This window comes from Leptonychotes weddellii, chromosome 4 (assembly GCF_054177405.1).
Source record: "Leptonychotes weddellii isolate Sample4059 chromosome 4, ASM5417740v2, whole genome shotgun sequence".
Taxonomy (NCBI): domain Eukaryota; kingdom Metazoa; phylum Chordata; class Mammalia; order Carnivora; family Phocidae; genus Leptonychotes; species Leptonychotes weddellii.
This window is the reverse complement of record NC_138372.1, coordinates 99826223-99846302: the sequence shown is the minus strand read 5'-3', so window position 1 is coordinate 99846302 and position 20080 is coordinate 99826223. Positions and strand designations below refer to the sequence as shown.

Sequence of the window (20080 nt, the reverse complement as noted above, 5' to 3'; positions counted from 1 at the left end):
AGGGGAAGAATGAAGGGGGGAAAATCGGAGGGGGAGACAAACCATGAGAGACTATGGACTCTGAAAAACAAACTGAGGGTTCTAGAGTGGAGGGTGTGGGAGGATGGGTTAGCCTAGTGATGGGTATTAAAGAGGGCACATTCTTCATGGAGCACTGGGTGTTATATGCAAAGAATGAATCAGGGAACACTATGTCAAAAACTAATGATGTATGGTGATTAACATAACATTATAAAAAATAAATAAATGCCATTTTTATTGAATTTTTAAATGTGTTATACATTCTGATTAGTGTATTATACATATATTTTTTTAAATATTGAAGAGTTTTCTGTATCAGCCCCACCCTATTTAAAAGATAATGAAACTTATGGATCACTACATCAAAAACTAATGATATATTGTATGGTGACTAACATAACATAATAAAATTAAATTAAAGGGCACCTGGGTTGCTCAGTTGGTTAAGCGACTGCTTTCGGCTCAGGTCATGATCCTGGAGTCCCTGGATCGAGTCCCGCATCGGGCTCCCTGCTCGGCAGGGAGCCTGCTTCTGCCTCTGACCCTCCCCCCTCTCATGTGCTCTCTCTCTCTCATTCTCTCTGTCTCAAATAAATAAATAAAATCTTTAAAAAAATTAAATTAAATTAAATTAAATTAAATTAAAAAATTCAAATTGAATTTAAGGAATTTACCCAACATCATTTATAAGTGTTTACGTCTGAGTAAGAACCCTATCAAGCTACTCCTGGAGACTGTACACTTAACCTTTATTCAAAACTGATGTGTATATGAATCACTGATTCAGTATGTCTGAGTTAGAGCCTGAGATTCTGCATTTCTAGAGTCCCAATGATGATGATGCTGTTAATCCAAGAACCATACTTTGAATAACAACATTCTATTCTAGATAACCTCTATTCCAAAATGGCAATTATTATATTTGTGAGTCTATGGAGTATCTTAACTGATTTATTGTAGGTCTTAAAATAATATTAAAGAAGGGGAAAATTACATTAACTACCCAAAACAAAACTATTTACTATTTTTCCTGTAGGCAGATGCTCATATTTTCTCAGACATAGTTTCTGTGTTGTTTTTGTTTTGTTTTATATTTGTACTTTCTTACTGTCAAGATTGCACACTCATCACCAAGATAATTGTATAACTTGGGTACTGCACAGCTGTATATGGCAGCACTTTCCAAATTTCTTTGGGAAAATTCCTTCTTACCTTCTCTGGTTCTGATTGGGCTTCCAATTATCACACCTCATTAGCTTGTCTAGTTGTTTATCCATGGATGTGCTTGTGATTCATTCAGAGACTAAAATTGTGAGAACAAAACTATTTTCCATAAGGGATCACCCATCAATGATGACATAATCCTGGGGAAGTCTGTAGCCATTTCCTCCTTCTAGATTTCCCAGCCCCTGCTTGGAGGAAGCATATATTGAAGTGAAACTAACAAAGAAAAAAAGGAAAAATTGAACCAAGGGCTTAAGGTAAGGGGGTGAGGGAAAGAAAGATTAGAGTTAGTTGATATCCTTCAAATTTCTAGATTCTCTGAAGAGGCCATATTCCTAGATTATAGGAAGCAATGAATTTTATTGTCTGCTTAGTTAAGAATTATTTGGTGTTTCACTGTGTGCAACTTAAAGTGTACTAGAATCATTATGTCTATTTATGTGTTTCAAGTTTTACTGCTTACCAGCTTTTTTGAACATGAGAAAGTTGCTTCACTAACAGCCAGTACTCTTAAATAGCTTTGATGATTAAAAGATACAATGCATGCACAAAATGAGCAGTTGGTAGACAACACATGTAGTTATAAAACCATATCATGAAATTCAAAAGAAGAGCCTGTTCAGTATAAACATTGGTAAGAAAAATATGTGAAAAGATGAAGATAAGACAAATACTGCTTCTTTACCCCCCTTAATGTGCTCTACTTTATCCTTTCCTCAGTCGCACTTATCACCACCTACATACTATGTAAGTTATTTATTTACCTATTATTTTATATCTGTCACATAGGAAAAAATTCCACAGGGGCACGGAAGTTTCCCCCTCTTGTTTACTAACGCATCAAAGCACTTAGAATGGTGCTCAATTAAGTTCTAAAAGACTGAGAACAGATGCTCAATAAATGCCTGTTGATTAAATTCATAAATTTAAAAAGGTTTGCTCTGCTGTTAAGGGATTGCAAGGAAATATTCATGGCTTTCACTTGGTGCTGGTAGAAAAAATAGAAAATATGCCCTTCGGAATTTGTAATCAAAATCCAGGCTTTACATGAGCTTGGAGACTGAATTCAAACTATTCCTGTTTCTGGAAACCTCAGCAGGATTTATTTAAAAGTAGATTCAGGTCTATAGTGCCACTAGGTACCTAGCAGAAAGAAATGCTAATTTTTTTCCTAAGGAAATGACCTGCAGCTCAGGACTCAAGAGTTCCAAATATTCCCCCAAAATATGAGTTCAAATTAAGCAAAGCAAAACAAAATTTAAAATAACAATAATAAGATATCATTAAAGCCAGAAAAAAATGCTAGACATCAGAATCACAGATGCAAAACCTTTGAATAATGGAAATTTCACACTGAGAAATAAATCAAAAGAATTGCTAGAAAGGATAGAGAGAAACAGAGAGAAACCTAGACGGAAGTTCCCTAAATAAGGTAGATATAAAGCCAAATATACTACCAATCATAAATAATATAGGGATTAACTATTCATTGAAAAATTATATATTGTCAAATTGGCTTTGTAAAAATATGGTATAACCCACTTGTAAAGCATAAAATAAAATGCAAGGGCACTTATTGTGATGAGCACCAGGTGTTATAATATTAAGTGATGAATCACTAAATTCCACACCAGAAACTAATATTGCAGTGTATGGTAACCAGCTGGAATTTAAATAAAAACTTGGGCAAAAAATAAAGTTACCTATAGAAATACACAAAAAAATGTTCAAAGGAAAAAATATTTGCAATAGCAACAAACTGTAAGCAACACAAATATTACCAAAGGAAAGAATAAGTTACTGTGATATATTCATATATTGAAATTTGGGGTATTTACCCAGGAGAAATAAAAACCTGTACATAAATGTTCATAGCAGCTTTAGTTAAAACAGTCAAAAACAGGAAACAAGCCAAATGTCCATCAACAAATAAATGGCTAAATAAATATGGTACGTCAATACCATGGGATACTATGCAGCAATGAAAAAAAAACCAAAATACTGATACATGAAACAACTTTCATGGGTCTCAAGGGGATATTGCTGATGAAAAAAGCCGATCAAAAGGTTCAATAATGTCTGATTCCATTTTCATAACATTCTTGCAATGGCAAAATTGTAGAGGTGGAAAACATGTTAGGGATTGCCTACTGTAAGATGGGGGGTTGAGGTGGCTCTATCAAGGGGTAGCACAAGGAATGCTGTGATGAAACTATTAGGTGTCTTCACTGTTCAGTATTTTGTGTGGTGGTAGGCACACAAATCTATACATATGGTATTTACTAGACCTAATCACACACACACATACACACACACACACAAATAAGTGCAAGTAAAAATGATGAAATTTGAACATATTGGTAGATTGCAACAATGTTGATTTCCTGGTTGTGGTATTTATGTCATTATAAATATGCAATATGTTACCATTTTGGAAAATTTGGTGAAGAGTATATGAGACCTATATTATTTTTGCCACTGTAGGTGAATCTATAATTATCTCAAAAAAAAAAAAAACACAAATGAAGTTGGTTACACAAGCAGAATACATTTCTTTAAACTTAAATTTCTATGTTTGTCTGGGTGTATGTGTGTATATCTGTATACGTGTATTTTGTCTTTGAGTAAATATTATTTCAACATTGACCTTTTGAATGTGTTAAATTAGTTGTGATTAGTGAGGATCTCAATAAGACTATAAGATGTGTACAAGGCATTCAGGAATTATTACTGAGGCTGCAACTCTACTATTTTTTACATACTTTAATCTTTTCTACCACTCTTTGAATCTTCGTTATTAAATAAGGCCCTTTTTATTCAGCACAAAATAGGAAATAGGTAAATGGTACGTGCATAAAATATGAGAAAAAATGGGGAAAAGGAAGAAACATTTTTGAGTGAGTGGGTAATAAATACTAATTAATTATCTAAGCAAACGGAAAATGTAACTGATTTTTGGAACACTTGCATTTCCAGACTTTCACTGAACCAATGGTGGTGTAGTATAAACAACATCTTGAAGATTCTTATGTCAACCATTGTCAAGACCTCATATTTAGAAAAAATCCAAGAAAGGACTATGCTATTAACATTCATTGTGTGAGCATAATACCTGATGTTAAGATTATTTGAATGGTTTCCTTGTGGCTCCAGTAATAGCTGATTGACTATGACTTCAGCATTTTGTCTTATAATAGAACCATTTTTCTGACTTCACAGTGTTTTGCTTTTAAAATCTTACCAATATTCTATCAATCCCAGAAGCAACAAACTAAAAAATCATCAATATACACTATTTTCTGCAGTTCCTAACATAACTTCTTGTTTCTTTTTTTTTTATTTTTAAAGATTTTATTTATTTATTTATTAGAGAGCGAGCGAGCAAGAAACAGCATGAGAGAGGAGAGGGTCAGAGGGAGAAGCAGGCTCCCCGCTGAGCCGGGAGCCCGATGTGGGACTCGATCCCAGGACTCTGGGATCATGACCTGAGCCGAAGGCAGTCGCTTAACCAACTGAGCCATCCAGGCGCCCGACTTCTTGTTTCTAACAACAGACTTTATAATGGCTTAGAATTCAGGAGAGTATCACAGTGCTTAATTCAATGTGTATTGCATCGTTTTGCAGAATTATTGTTTAACAATGTGAAATCAGTGTGACTTAAGGATAAAAAAAAGCTTTACAGTTATATTTCCTTCCTGTTTACATTTTCTGTTAAACTTTTCCTCTGTTTAGTCACTATCATAGGTTGAACTGTGTCCACCCCAAATCCATATGAAGTCCTGGGACATCCTTTTAAGTCCTAACCCCCAATACCTTGCATGTGACTGTATTTGGAGAGAGGGTCTTTAAAAAGGTAATGAAGGTGAAAGGAGATCATTAGAATAGGACCTAATTGAATATGACTGGTGTCCTTATAAGAAGAGGAGATTAGACACACAGGACACAGACACATACCCACAGAGGGAAGACCATGTGAAGACACAGGAAGAAGATAAGCATCTACAAGCCAAGGAGAGAGGCCTCAGAAGAAACCAATCCTGCTGACACCCTGATCTAGGACTTCTTGACCCCAAATTGTGAGAAAATAAATTTCTGTTAAGTTACCTGTGGTGATTTTGGTTATGTCAGCATTAGTGGACTAACACAGTCAGTGCCATAGGAAATACACAGGAGGGAAGCTTATGAATGAGCTTCGTTTAGTCTTAGTTTTGCACTCAATGTCACCTCATGGTGGGAAGGGCCCGACAACTGAATATGTTGAAATGACTGAATAGATAATTAGCACCTGAAAAGATGGACTAGTAGAGTTAAGCTAGCAGATGAGTTTGACAGAGATAAAACTAAGGTCAGTAATTGGGGCACAAAACATAATGCACAATGACAGTTTTCATTGAGTGGGTCCAGGACTGAAGGAAGGTGGCTAACTGACAGCCACATTGAATGGTTTCCAAGTTTAGTTTCAAGCCCTTGTTCTCTAAATGTCTGGCTTCAAATCCCAGCTTCCTATTTTCTGGCTACAGAACCCACTTAATCTTTCTCAGTTTCAATGTCCTTTTTCTAAAATCTGAGTGATAAAAGTAACAACCCCTGATGTTGTAAGGATTAAGAGAGTTAATGCAACTACTGTATTTAAAGCACTGACTTGCACATGGTTCACACTCAGTCAATATTGATTATTGTTTTTCTTAGTCCATTTACTACTCACTCCTCAGAACCTTCTGAATATTTTACTTTCTTATTGCATTCTGTATTTTCTTACTGCATTCTATATTATCTGGGCAAAATATCCACAGAAAATTTGAGGTTTATGTTGTTATATATTAAAATATTATTTTACCATTTGTGAAGCAATTTCTATAGAATACAAATTTTTCTTCTTAAATTAATATATATATATATATATTTAAAGATTTTATTTATTTATTTGGCAGAGACAGCGAGAGAGGGAACACAAGCAGGGGGAGTGGGAGAGGGAGAAGCAGGCTTCCCATGGAGCAGGGAGCCCAATGCGGGGCTCGATCCCAGGACTCTGGGATCATGACCTGAGCCGAAGGCAGACGTCTAATGACTGAGCCACCCAGGCGCCCCATTAATATATATATTAAATGTAATAAATAGATATTTTGTGAATGAATGTATCTTTGACAATTTATCAATCACCCTTTATAAAACTTTTGATCCAGTTAAAGTCTGAGTGTATAAAGGGTGATGGGTAGAAGCTGTTTTCCATAAAAGGTGAACTTCCAGAATTTGTGGTCAAAGATCAAAAAAATAAAGTTATACAATAAGTTGTATATTACTAACTTGGGCAGTGTCTGTGATGGCTTCCAGTGAGGCCCAACTACTGATATGCATACCCCTTTGAATTCCCTCTGCCTTGAATATAGGCTAGACCTCATGAATCAATTTTAATGAATGGACTATAGCAAAGTGAGAGGATGTCACTTTTAAGATTAGGTTTGGAAAAAGACTGTGGCTTCAGTGTTGTGTACTGCATATTTCTCTCTTGCTTATTCTCACTGATGGAAACTACCTTCCACATCATAATGTGTGCTATAAAGAGATCCATGAGTCAAAGAACTGAGGGAGGCCTCTGGCCAACTGACCCAAGTAGAGACAAACCCTGTCATCAACCACATGAATGAGCTTTGAAGTGAATCTCTCTCAGTAAGCTTTCTAAATAGACAGCTGCTCTGGGAGGGAATGCACATAACATCATGCCCATCATGGAATAAGATATGCCTGTTGTGTAAAAGTAGTGTAAAAGGTCATTTTGCACATGAGTTTTTTGAACAAGCATTGGGGTGTCTGGGTCATCTTGTCCATCTGAGTTTTGGCCTTTCTCTGGTGTGGATGCTTTTTCATGAGCAATAATATAAAATGCAAATATCTTTATACCCTGTGCTAGTTCCAAGTGGTCCATTCACATATTTCTCTCTTAATCCTTCTTGTCACCAATTTTCTAATCTGTTGTTTCCCAACCTATTAACTTCTACCTATATATCAATATGTACTCAAACTGCAAGCCATCTCTCCTTCTTATCAAGGTCAACAAATCCTGTCCATTGGTATGATTTTCTTTCTCCAGATTGTTTGGGGTCACCACTGGGTATGGATATAATTCAGTGACCATCCATTTGTGGCCAATGCCAGCACATGATCTGAATTCATCCCTCAATCAGGCTCATGTGTTTTCCTCCTCTATTAAGTAGAATTCCCCATGAGCTGTAAACATGATTTGAGGGAAAGTGGATATGAAGAATTAGAAGCTGGTGCCATGGAGAAGTCTGAGACACCAGCTCCTATGGGATACTTTTACTTTTTAGGTCTGTACAGGATCAGTCTCTACCTAGACCTGGAGAGACAGGGGAAGTACTCAGCTACTAGAAACAGAGCATACTGGGATCTTTATAAGGGAATTACCCAATAGAACTATAGTATTCCATTGAGGGACACAGCCAAATGGACCAAATCAGCAGTGAAGTATCTGGGATAGTAGACATTTTAACCCCTTCCCATCTACACTTCATTCCCTATATCCTAGTATAATCCCATGGGATAAACCTAACTGGAAGCCGAAAGCAGTAGAAGCTGATAACGAAGTTTATAAAGGTCAGCCTCTTAGGGCACAGAGCCAAGTGGTAAATAGTAGAGAATAAATACAAAGGAATAAGCAAAAATGTTCAGAACACTTGCTATGGTATTTTTCACACATTCACTCTCAGCACTTTTTTTCTTGTCTTTAAATATTTGGGTGTGTTTCTTTTCATCAGAATATGGATGGATTTTATTTTGTTTCAATTTATTTGTTGATTGGTTAGTTTTTTAAAGTATAATTCTATTACCTCTATCTTTTAAAAGTATATTTAGTATGTTTTCATCCATATAAGATGAAGTGTTTTATCATTTTTCCTATATTTGACTGCATACAACAGGAAACTGTTTAGAGTGGCTTAATCAAATGGGGCATTGGCTTTTCCTATGTAATAAGACTATCAGAGATAGACATTCCAGGGCAGGTAAAGCTGCCTGAATAGGTCATGAAGGGAAGGACCATTGGGGATCCTCATTCACCCTTCTTCATATGTGACTCATCCTCACAGATGCTTTACCCACAGGCATCACTTCATTAGACAACCAGAAAATAGTGGCTGGGTTGGAAATGGGAGATAAAAAGTACATGCCAATGGAAAGCTATGTACATTTTTATAAAACAACATATTCAGAAACTCTATTTGTCACTTACATTTTTAAGCACTGGTCCTATCACCACAAGTAGATTAAAAAAAAAAAGTGTCAGTAAGCATTTCACACTGGGTACATTGCCCCGGGGGATTAAAAAATACAGATTCTCTTATTATGGATTTTGGGTTAACACATAGTAGTATTAACCACATGTCATACTTGGATATTTTCCTTTTTATTTTAAGCTCTCTATATACCACGTTCCTCCTTTTTTTTTTTCTCTCTCCTTTTCTGACTTCTATTGGATTGATTGTGTTCCTTCATTCTCATTTTCCTGTACAACTGTGGGAGTTAAATATTCAATTTCTGTTCTTTTAAAAGCTACTCCTACATGTCTAACATGCATACTTTATTTAGAGTGGTCCTCAAATAATCATTATCTCTATTTTTCTTATGAACTATAATATATTTCAAATATTTTCACTCTGGTAACCTGAAGTTTGAAGTACGTCTTTTAAAAATTATTTTGCGAAGATCTTTCACACAGGGGCTCCCAGGAAGAACTCTGTGGGCACAAGCTTATTGGCTTGGTCAAAATAGGAGTACTTTGGACTTCTATGGTGACTAGAGGTTGGACTAAGGAAAATTTCCCATGCAGGAAGTTTGAATTTCCCATTAGTGTAAAAGGATTAGTTGCATGTGCATGAGGTTTTCTTATCAGCCTGTCCACATAGAGGCCAGGGAGGAAAGAAGTCAATAGTCAAACACCAGAAATGGAGGTAGACTCTGTCACTAATATTACATTTTAGTGTTTTATTTCTTATTCATTCCTGAATAACAATCAACTGATTATGGCTTACTAAAGAGAAAGTTATTTTTCCTGAATATTTTAGATAACATTCTAATATTTTGTAACTTCTATTATTGCTATTGAGAATTCTGCTGCTTTTTAGGTACTCTTTCTTTTTCCTCCAGTTACTTTTAATCATTCTTTTTATAATTCATATTCTGCATGTGGTTTGACAAGACTGTGTCAATGAAAGGATTACTTTTTATTTTCGGGCTCAGAATGCATGTTCCATCAATCCTGATAATTTCTAAGTTTCTATCACATTGACTGTCCTAACCACTATTCTGTTCTTTCTATCCTTCAGGAATCAAATAAAATATGTACTATACCTTATTAATTTTTAATAATATGATTTATAATAAAATCATAATTCATTATTTTTAATAAATTCATCTAATATAAATTATTTCCCAGAACTAAAAATATATCAGAAATTTTAAAAAATTGGATTTTTGAGGCGAAATTACAGAATAATCCCAGACCAAAGCTAGAAGAGTAAATTGGAAATCTCAGAAACCCAGGGAAAATACACTATTATAATTGAATTTATAGTAGAAAGTAGACATTAAATCTCATAAACTCCCTAATCAGGGGAATTCAATCTTTTGTATCTTATATTCAAATAGCATGAATCTCATTATAGTGGGTATTAGAAGATTTGTTTTTAGCAAAGATATTTAAGTGTCATCACATATTCTGGAAAGGCCATTGAAGTTGGAGCAGTGCTAAGGGTATAAGTCTCTGACTTGTGAATTCAAGGCATATGTTATAAAAACTTGTGCCTTCCATGCATTTCCTCAGGTTCATAGAGTTCAGTGAGAATGTGGTCAACTGAAAACAGTGGTTCACAACCAATTCTATGTCTCATCACACTTGGGGTATATTGTCCACTCTTACTGTTATTAATGACTCATCAGCACTGGATGTAACTTAGAGGGATAGAATGAGGGAATAAAGAGAAAAGATAAGATGGAAGAAGGTTAGTGTAGCACTATGGGGCAAGTGGAGAAGAAAAGGTAATGCAGAGGCATCTCACTGTCACTAAAGGGTAATCCCATCCTTTATTCCCTCTTTCCTGCCACATCACAACCATTGACCAAGACATGACATGCTCGGGGAATTTTCTTCTTGAATTTGTCTTTTAATAAGCATATTAAAAGGATGTTCTTCATTTGTCAGTAGCATTCAGTGTGTAGGGCAGATGAATATGTCACATAAAAATCTCAACTAAATAAATCCAGTATCCAGTAATTAACTGAATGTATACTTGGAGATAAAAGCATCAACATTTACTCTCTGGGTCTAATGGACCCTTTCTAATTCTGTATGCTTATTTTACCAATTTTACATGATTAAGAATAAAGAAATAATGAAAAGAAACTTATAAAAAATTGTAGTAAAAATTTAACCATAGCAAACTCAAAATTTACTTCTTTATATGAAACCAAAATGGTCAATGTCTTCTGAATATATATATCCATTTTGTAAATACTAGAATGAGATTCCAAATATGTCGATTCCACCTTAGCACCACTAGTGATTCTTCTTGAAACTGCACCATCAAAATAAAATACTCAAATAATTTTTGAAACCTGTGATGGCTAGTAATAATCTTGAAGAGAAGATTACCATCTTTTTTGGTATATTATTACCTTTCAGTTTTTAATTATAAGCATCATTTAGAATGACTTATCCCATAATTTTTTAGTACCTACATCATTTATTTCCTTCCATTTATCTTTATTATTTACTTGCCTTCATCATTTGTCCACTTCCAAAGAGTATCAAGTAAATTTTGCCACATAAACATAATGAAGAATACAAAATTTCTCTGACATATTTTTCTAACCAACTGGGATGGGCCAGGATCTTGCCAGAAAATATTGCATCAGGAAGTCCTTCCTGTTGAGTGACTAAATTGATATGACTATCATGTTTCCTTTCTTAGTTCAATATACATTGTTTATTTATAAATTCATGAGTTTTAGAAAATTCATGTAGGATACTATCATCTGAAAATGTATCTGATATTTTAATTATGTAATCAAATTTATCATCCTCATTATAGTCTCAAGTGCTGCTATTTGCTTTCATCTTCTGATTTTTCTGATAATTGTGACCTTTCTCTGCCCTTTTTTTTCCCTTTATCATTTTAGTGAAGAATGAAAAATTCAATCTCAATTGTGTTAAATAAAATTTAAAAATAGTCTATAAGGATGGTGTCTCCAGTCTTTTATACATTTTTGAAAATTCAAAACTCTGGGAAATGCAATAAGAAAACTGAATGATGATGCAATAGTTATAATTTATTGTATTTTTGAATCATCTTTTAAACCAAGGATAGGCAAATTTTTGCTGTAAAGGGCCAGATGGTAAATATTTTAGCTATCGGAGCTATACAGTCTATGACATCTTGTCCCAGCTCTGCCTTTGTAGTGTGAAAGCAGATATAGACAATACATAATGCATGTGCTTGGAGGTAATCCCATAAATCTTTATTTATAAAATCAGGCTGCAGTATGCCACACCTGTTTAAAGACTCCACGATTCCTTTGTTTCCCTATTATTTCAGTATATTTTAGCCTACTTGGGAATAATTTCTGTACAGCAATAAATATCTAACATGATTCAGAAGCAAAATAGCAAACATAGAAATACAACCTGTAAGATATAGAAAAATAAGGTCACTAAGATTACCTATTCTGAGATTTATAAAATGGCCCAATGATTCAACATAAGAATTGCAAAACAGAATTATTATATTGGAAATTAATAAATTTTATTTTTGGTATTTGAATGATATACTGTAAGTAAGAATAAAATTATAAAATACCAATTGTTACAAATGCTTTTAATGGTACAAAAATATCATAAATTAAAAGTTTAGTGGCTGATGGTAGACTTTTTATATAAAAAATAAATGAAGGTCCTTAATTGGGGTAAAAACATGGACCCTCTCATCATCTTCTTCTCCAAAACTGTTACCTGATAACAAGTATCAGTGACAACCATAGTGGATGAAAAGGATTATGCAGAGATGAGCATCAATAGGAGCACTATGATTGCTGAAGTAAGCTTTGCATTAGCAACCAGATGAGGGAAAGGGAACTTTTGTAAACCTTAGATACATTATGAGAAAAGGACTCTAGGATAGTAAATCTAAGAATCTTGAGGGGTACTACACTGGTCCAGTTTTGGTAGTGATCTCTGCTTCCCATAAAAAGGAATATACATTCTCTCTGCAAGAAGCATGGCCAATTTAAGCCCTCAGGGCATGTACCAACTAAGACTGAGCACATTTAAGCACACAAGCAAAATCTAGTGTACAAGGAAATAAGCTAAAATGGATGAGGGTCAGCAGAAATGAAAAATAGAAACATCATCCCAACAACTTAAGATCCTTGAATACTTTAGATGTTATATTTATCATACACTTGATCCTTGAACAACATGGGTTTGAACTGCATGGGTCCACTTACACAGGGATATTTTCAATAAATATGGTACAATTCTGTAAATGTATTTTCTCTTCCTTATGATTTTCTTTTTTTTTTAAAGATTTTATTTATTTATTTGACAGAGAGAGGCACAGCGAGAGAGGGAACACAAGCAGAGGGAGTGGGAAAGGGAGAAGCAGGCTTCCCGCTGAGCAGGGAGCCCGATGTGGGGCTCGATCCCAGGACCCCAGGATCATGACCTGAGCCGAAGGCAGATGCTTAACGACTGAGCCACCCAGGCGCCCCTTCCTTATGATTTTCTTAATAACAGTTTTTTGTCTAGCTTACTTTATTGTAATAATACAGTATATAATATCTATAGCATACAAAATATACATTAATTGGCTGTTCATGTTATCAGTGAAGATTTCAATCAATAGGCTATTAGTAGTTAACTTTTGGGGGAGTCAGAAGTTACAGATGGAATTTAGACTGCATGGGGGTCGGTGCCTCTAACCCCATGTTGTTCAAGAGTCAACTATATAGGGGCGCCTGGGTGGCTCAGTCGGTTAAGCGACTGCCTTCGGCTCAGGTCATGATCCTGGAGTCCCGGGATCGAGTCCCACATCAGGCTCCCTGCTCGGCGGGGAGCCTGCTTCTCCCTCTGACCCTCCCCCCTCTCATGAGCTCTCTCTCTCATTCTGTCTCAAATAAATAAATAAAATCTTTAAAAAAAAAAAGAGTCAACTATATAAAAATATAAAATGCTTATAAAGTAAAAAGTAGCACCACAAAAGCACAGAAGTTATTAAGTAATAGAACATCAAAATTGATCAGAAAGATTTGAAAAAATCTCTCTATATCTATATATCTATAAAAAGATAGATAATCTTTATATATAAACTATATGTATAATCTATATAATCTGATCTTAATAAATATATATTTTATAATTCATAAATCTCTATATATATACCTCTAATCTGAATAACCAAATTGAGTTAATTTTTCATCCTAAATTCTTATCTCTCAAAATGCATCCCTTTTTCTCCATTGTACCATCATACCTGCTCCTAGGTGGCCATCATCTCTTATCTGGACTTCTGTAATATCTTCCAAACTGACCTCCTTATATCAGTTCTTATCTCTTCACTTTCTTTCACTATAACTAAAGGAATTTTATTTTTAAATACATATCTAGTTATGTCATGCATTCCATTATATCATGATTGCCTACCACCACTGGCTAGGTTTTGCCTCCCCACCACCATGTTTTCTGGCTTATCACCATGTCCTCATGGAAGAATCTTGTACTTTTCTTGCTGGGATTTTCCCATTATAATATAAAATTATAGCACTTTGTAATACTACTTGATCAGACATTTATTTATTTATTTATTTATTTATTTATTTATTTATTATTTTTAAGATTTATTTATTTATTTGAGAGAGAGAGAGAGTGCGAGCAGGGAGAGGAGAAGAGGGAAAGGGACAAGCAGACTCTTCACTTGAGCATGGAGCCAGAGGAGGGGCTCAATTCCAGAACCCTGAGATCATGACCTGAGCTGAAATCAAGAGTCGGATGCTTAACCACCTGAGCCACCAGGTGCCCAATAGTACTTTCAAGAAGTGTAACTGTTTGTTTATCTGAGTGACTCTTTTATTAATGTCCGTACACCCTACTGGGGAAGGATGCAAGGAGCTTTTTTTTTTTTTTTTTTTGCTTATTATGAGCACCTACCATAATGCCTGTCATGTTGTGGTTTTAAACATATATTTGCCAAGAAAAATGATTGAATAATTAGTCTTTATGTGATGAAAACATAGTTGGTCTAAGAAAATGCTACTATAGTTACTGTCATATGAATATTAGTTTGTTAAATGAAGAGGATCAGTATGGCATGCCAGGAATATAAAAATAAACAAAATGGAACAGAGTAAATAGATTCCACGTTCATTATTTTTTATTATGTATAACACAATAAGCATCACTTGTCATTGAAAATTAAGTGGATGTTAAATAAATTGATATTTACATAACCGATTGCATTTTTAAGTGAGTACATTTAATTCCCATACATATGGCTATAAGAGAGAAAAAGAACACTCATTACTTTTGACAATAATTCAATCCTGAAAAATTTATCCTAAGAAATTATTTCAACTTTCCTTAAGATGACTTCGACCTTGTCCATCTGTCTGTACTCAGTTGTCACACAGCTCCCAGCCACTCTCACTGTTACAACTGACATGAATTTTGAGTTCACTGTAAGCTCTCGCTTGCCTCTAGCTTTGATTTCATAGCTGCTTTTAAAATATTTTATTTTTTAGGAGTTTTAGATTTACAATAAAATTGAGATACAGATACAGATACAGAGGTTTCCCATAAATCACCTGTCTCTGTTCATCCACAGCTGGCTCCCATGATCAACATCACACCAGAGTGGTACATTTTTTACCAAGGATGAACCTGCATTGACACATCATAATCACTCAAAATCCATACCCAACGTTCATTATGTACACTCTTGGGATTGTACATTCTAGACAAATTTATAATGACTTGTGTCCATCATTATACTATCATACAGAGTGTTTCCACTACCCTAAAATCCTCTGTGCTCTGCTGATCCATCTCTCTCCAATGCCACGCCCCTTGCAACCACTAATCTTTTAATCCATCTCCATAGCTTTGCCTCTTCCAGAATGTCATATAGTAAGAATTACACAGTATGTAGTCTTTTCAGATTGGCTTCTTTCACTTGGTCATGTGCACTTAAGTTTCTTCCATGCTTTTTTATGGTGTGATAGCTCATTTCTTTTTTTTTTTATTGTTGTTTTAGGTTTTTTTTTATTATGTTATGTTAATCATCATACATTACATCATTAGTTTTTGATGTAGTGTTCCATGATTCATTGAGTATAACACCTAGTGCTCCATTCAATACATGCGCTCTTTAATACCCATCATCAGGCTAACCCATCTCCCTACCCCCTTCCTCTCTAGAACCCCCAGTTTGTTACTCAGAGTCCATAGTCTCTTGTGGTTCGTCTCCCCCTCCGATTTCCCCCCCTTCATTTTTCCCTTCCTACTATCTTCTTCTTTTTTTAACATATAATGTATTATTTGTTTCAGAGGTACTGGTCTGTGATTCAACAGTCTTACACAATTCACAGTGCTCCACCATAACACATACCTCATTTCTTTTTAGTCCTGAACTATAACTGCTTTTTTAGCTGCCTGGGATATCGCTGTTCCCTTTCCCTTCACCTTCTTCCTCCTCATAACCTAACACGTACTCTACTCATTCTTCAACACTTATAACTTGTATTTTTCTTTATTTTAAATCATCTGTCTCCCCTTCTAAACTGTAAATTCCATGGGGGGGACTAATGGTGTCTATCCCTCCACCGTCGCACTCCAGTGCTTATCACAGAGTTGGACAAACCATAAAAACTTAGTAAATATGTGAAAAACTTAGTAAATATGTCAAAAGTATAACATCACTTCATTTTTTTATAATTACAAAGTGTCCAGTACATAAATGTCGGTACATATATTTAGGAGAATACTGTGATATTATTAAAAATGTTAACTATACAATAGGTCTCAAACGATAATAAAATGGTATAATAGTGCTAAGTAGTATGAAAACTGTAATACATAAAAATTATTTAGAAATCATATGAAACCAATACATTTAAACTTTGCAAGAAGATTGGGAAAGTTTGGGTGATTTTAAACATTTATTACAACAATTTATTAAATATGTGTATGCTACTTAACATCAGTAAATAAAGCAAAAATTGATTGATAGATAATAAAGAGCCTTCCAATGGATTTCTGGTTTAGACTTTTTAAAGAAAAACTGAATTTGTTTTATTTGCACAGTATCAAAACACTTGTTAATTCAATCAAAATATTATTCAGAATGCAAATACATTGATATGACTTTTGGTTTTAGTGGCAAGTATTTAATTTAGTAACTTTTTCTCCTTTAAGTGATCATGCAGACACTATAAATATAACCTAAGTGGATGTTTCTTGACATATGTACACTTGTGTTCAGCATTTACCTATGTAATAGCATGTCATAGTGAGAATCTATCTAGCTTGTAGACTATAGGAATAATTGTATATATGATTTAATTGTTATATATAAATATATGTGGACCTGTGCACATACAAATATATGTGGACACTAATATACAAATATATATAGAAATGCAAGTAATGTGTATTTGATGTATATTAATACATTCTCAGACATCAGGTTAACATGACAGACAGGGCACACTCTTACCTCAAATTCTTAAAAAAGGATGTGAGTCTGTATTTGAAGAAAATGAATCTATAATAGTAATAATACTGGGTAAAATAAGAGTGCTATCAAGAGAAAATATTCAAATTTTTGTCATTGTTTAATACAAAACAAAAAAATAATAATTGCTTTGTCTGAGAAAAACCACATCCAAAGGTTCATATAATCAAAGAAATGCTGAAAAGCTTGATGAGGAATAGTTCTAGGATGAGGAATATAGGAGGTGGCAATCTCAGAATAAGTGGGTCTGGGGCAGTATAAGGATGATTAACTGGGGAAATACATTTTATCACAACATCTCCTATCTCTACTACATAGAACAGATAGCAACAGAGGCATTTATCCAGAATGTAAGGAATTGAAAAGGAGTCTTGATCATTCAGTGAGAACAGAGCCACCCACAGATAACTTCAAGTACCCAGAGGGAAGAAAGAGCACACACCCAAAATAAATATAGCATGTACTGACAACCTTTTGTTAGGTTTCTTGAATAATTGTTTTTATAGAACAAGTAAACATAAATTTTAAACAGAAAGGTGAGTTGATAAATAGACATTGCTAAATATTAGCCAAAAACAAAAATCACAAAATTATGGTAAACTACTCCAACATCTGAGGGTATCAAGAGCAAACAGAAGATATATTTAAATTAAATATAATTTATGAAGATTTAAGAGGCTACTATGTTCATTATCATAAAATATTAAGATCTGGAATTCTGCCTCTGGTTAAGATGTAGGCCATAGCCCCAAGTCTGTCCTGAGATGATAATTAGATAAAACAATAACTTTAAAACATCATTACATACACACATATATATATATTTTTGAACACTTCAAATATCTGGGGAATCAAAAGACTCTAAAAAAACTAAATTTCATAGAGTGAAGCGTTCTTTTAGCTAAGCAGAAATCAACTTTCCTCCTTGAGGCATGTGTTGAATACAAAAACAGGCAAGAAAAGAACTAAGCTTGTCATAGACAAAGGGACTCTTCATGGAGGAGGAAAAACCAGTTGAGACTTTAAAAACCATGTAAGCTGTTGGGATTGGGATTTTTGATAAGTTCTAAGCATTCAGCTGCCAAATGACTCCAAAGGATTTTCACTAAGTATGGTTAATGCAAGAAATGGGTGTCTTGGAGGAAAAGGTAGAGATGGGGAGCCTGAGTAGTTCAGTTGGTTAAACAACTGCCTTCGGCTCAGGTCATGATCCTGGAGTCCCAGGATCCAGCCCCACATCAGGCTCCCTGCTCAGCAGGCAGTCTGCTTCTCCCTGTGACCTTCCCTCCTCTCGTGCTCTCTCTCTCTCACTCTTCTCTCTCAAATAAGTAAAATCTTAAAAAAAAAAAAAAAGGAAAAGGTAGAGATAGAAGGCCCACATTCCTTCAACGCATAAGGAAAAATCTTCTAGCATAGAGAACAAGCCTGCGATTGATATAGGATAGGTCTTCTATCCCTGAATGCAACCTAGCCCTAGCTCAGATAATTTAATCAAAATGATCATCCTCTCACCTCACTGATTCTGATAAGCAGCATTATTACTATGTCACAATGACCAGTATTCTGCAGAAGAACAGAAGAAGAAATAGAACAGCCAATACAAGCAAAGTGACATACATATTTAAAAAGTAGGAAGAAAATAAGGGCATGCTACATTTAACAGAACAACGGAAAGAATAACAGCTGGTTATTTATATAAAACCATGAAGGCCAGAAGACAATGAAATGCACATGGACTAGAATTACCCCTACACTTTAAAATGACAATAGATAAATAGATAAATAAATAATAAATAAATAAAAAATAACTAGCTGAAAAAAATCTGCTGAGTTGAGGAAAGGGAGCTGAGATTCTGAGTGCACCACAGCAGCGTTAATTTAGAAGATATATTAACAAAGAGGAGAAAGATGCACAGAGTGAGAAATTAAGAAATCTGCAGTTAGCCTTGAGTATTCAGCAAAGCACTGATCAGGGCATGCATGTTCTGGAGGAAAGTTCTGGAAGACAGCATCACATGAGAGGATCAGAGGCAGCAGTACCTAGTGTTCATAGATCCAGGCAATGATTCTTCAGCAGGCCACGGGAAGTCTCATGATTCCTAGCCATTAGGTGGAGCCCACAGAGAGATGTTGCTTCAGGAAAAAGTTAGAGCTGAACCAAACTCAGTTCTGGTCTCAAAAAAATCTTAAAATAAGATGTAAAAAAATCAAACCATCTCTCTGCCAAGAGACTCCGTGGCCTTGTCACTTTCAGGCCCAGCAGCCTAACCAAAGACAGAGAGAGAGAAATTAGAAAGAAGAAGGAGGAGGGGCACCTGGGTGGCTCAGTCGGTTAAGCATCTGTCTTCTACTCAGATCATGATACCAGGGTCCTGGAATTGAGCCCCACCCCCCACCACTTTCAGGCTCCCCGCTCAGCAGGGAGTCTGTTTCTCCCTCTCCCACCCCCACTAATGGGTGCTCTCTCTCTCTCTCTCTCAAATAAAGAATAAAATCTTTAAAAATGAATAAATAAAGGGCGCCTGGGTGGCTCAGTTGGTTAAGCGACTGCCTTCGGCTCAGGTCATGATCCCGGAGTCCCGGGATCAAGTCCCACATCGGGCTCCCTGCTCGGCAGGGAGTCTGCTTCTCCCTCTAACCCTACCCCCTCTTGCGCTCTCTCTCTCACTCTCTCTCTCTCAAATAAATAAATAAAATCTTTAAAAAAAATGAATAAATAAAAAAGAAGAAGGAGGGGGAGGAGGAAGAGTAGAAAAGAAAGGAAAAAAGAAATACTTTAAAAATATATATATAATTAAGAAAATTAGAATAAAATAAATAGAATTGAATAAAATGGAAAGGAGAAAGAAAGTGAGAATCCTTACTGAACGCCAGTCAGGGAAGCTGTCTGGCCAGGTCCACTGTGGGGTGGCTGGTGAGCCAGCAGCAGCTGTACCCGCTCTCCCTCAGGCTTGGGAGCTGCCCACACTGGGTGCGAGGGGTGACTGCATGTCCTGTCCATCCAGGGCTTGCACAGCGGCACTGACAAATTTTTTGTTCCC

The 20080-nt window shown here is 35.3% G+C and overlaps 1 pseudogene; it reads left to right on the top strand.

Annotated features, from left to right (window-relative positions):
• Positions 1–10273: 10273 nt before the first annotated feature.
• LOC102748295 (polyadenylate-binding protein 4 pseudogene) overlaps positions 10274–20080 on the top strand; it is a 12005-nt pseudogene continuing 2198 nt past the window's right edge.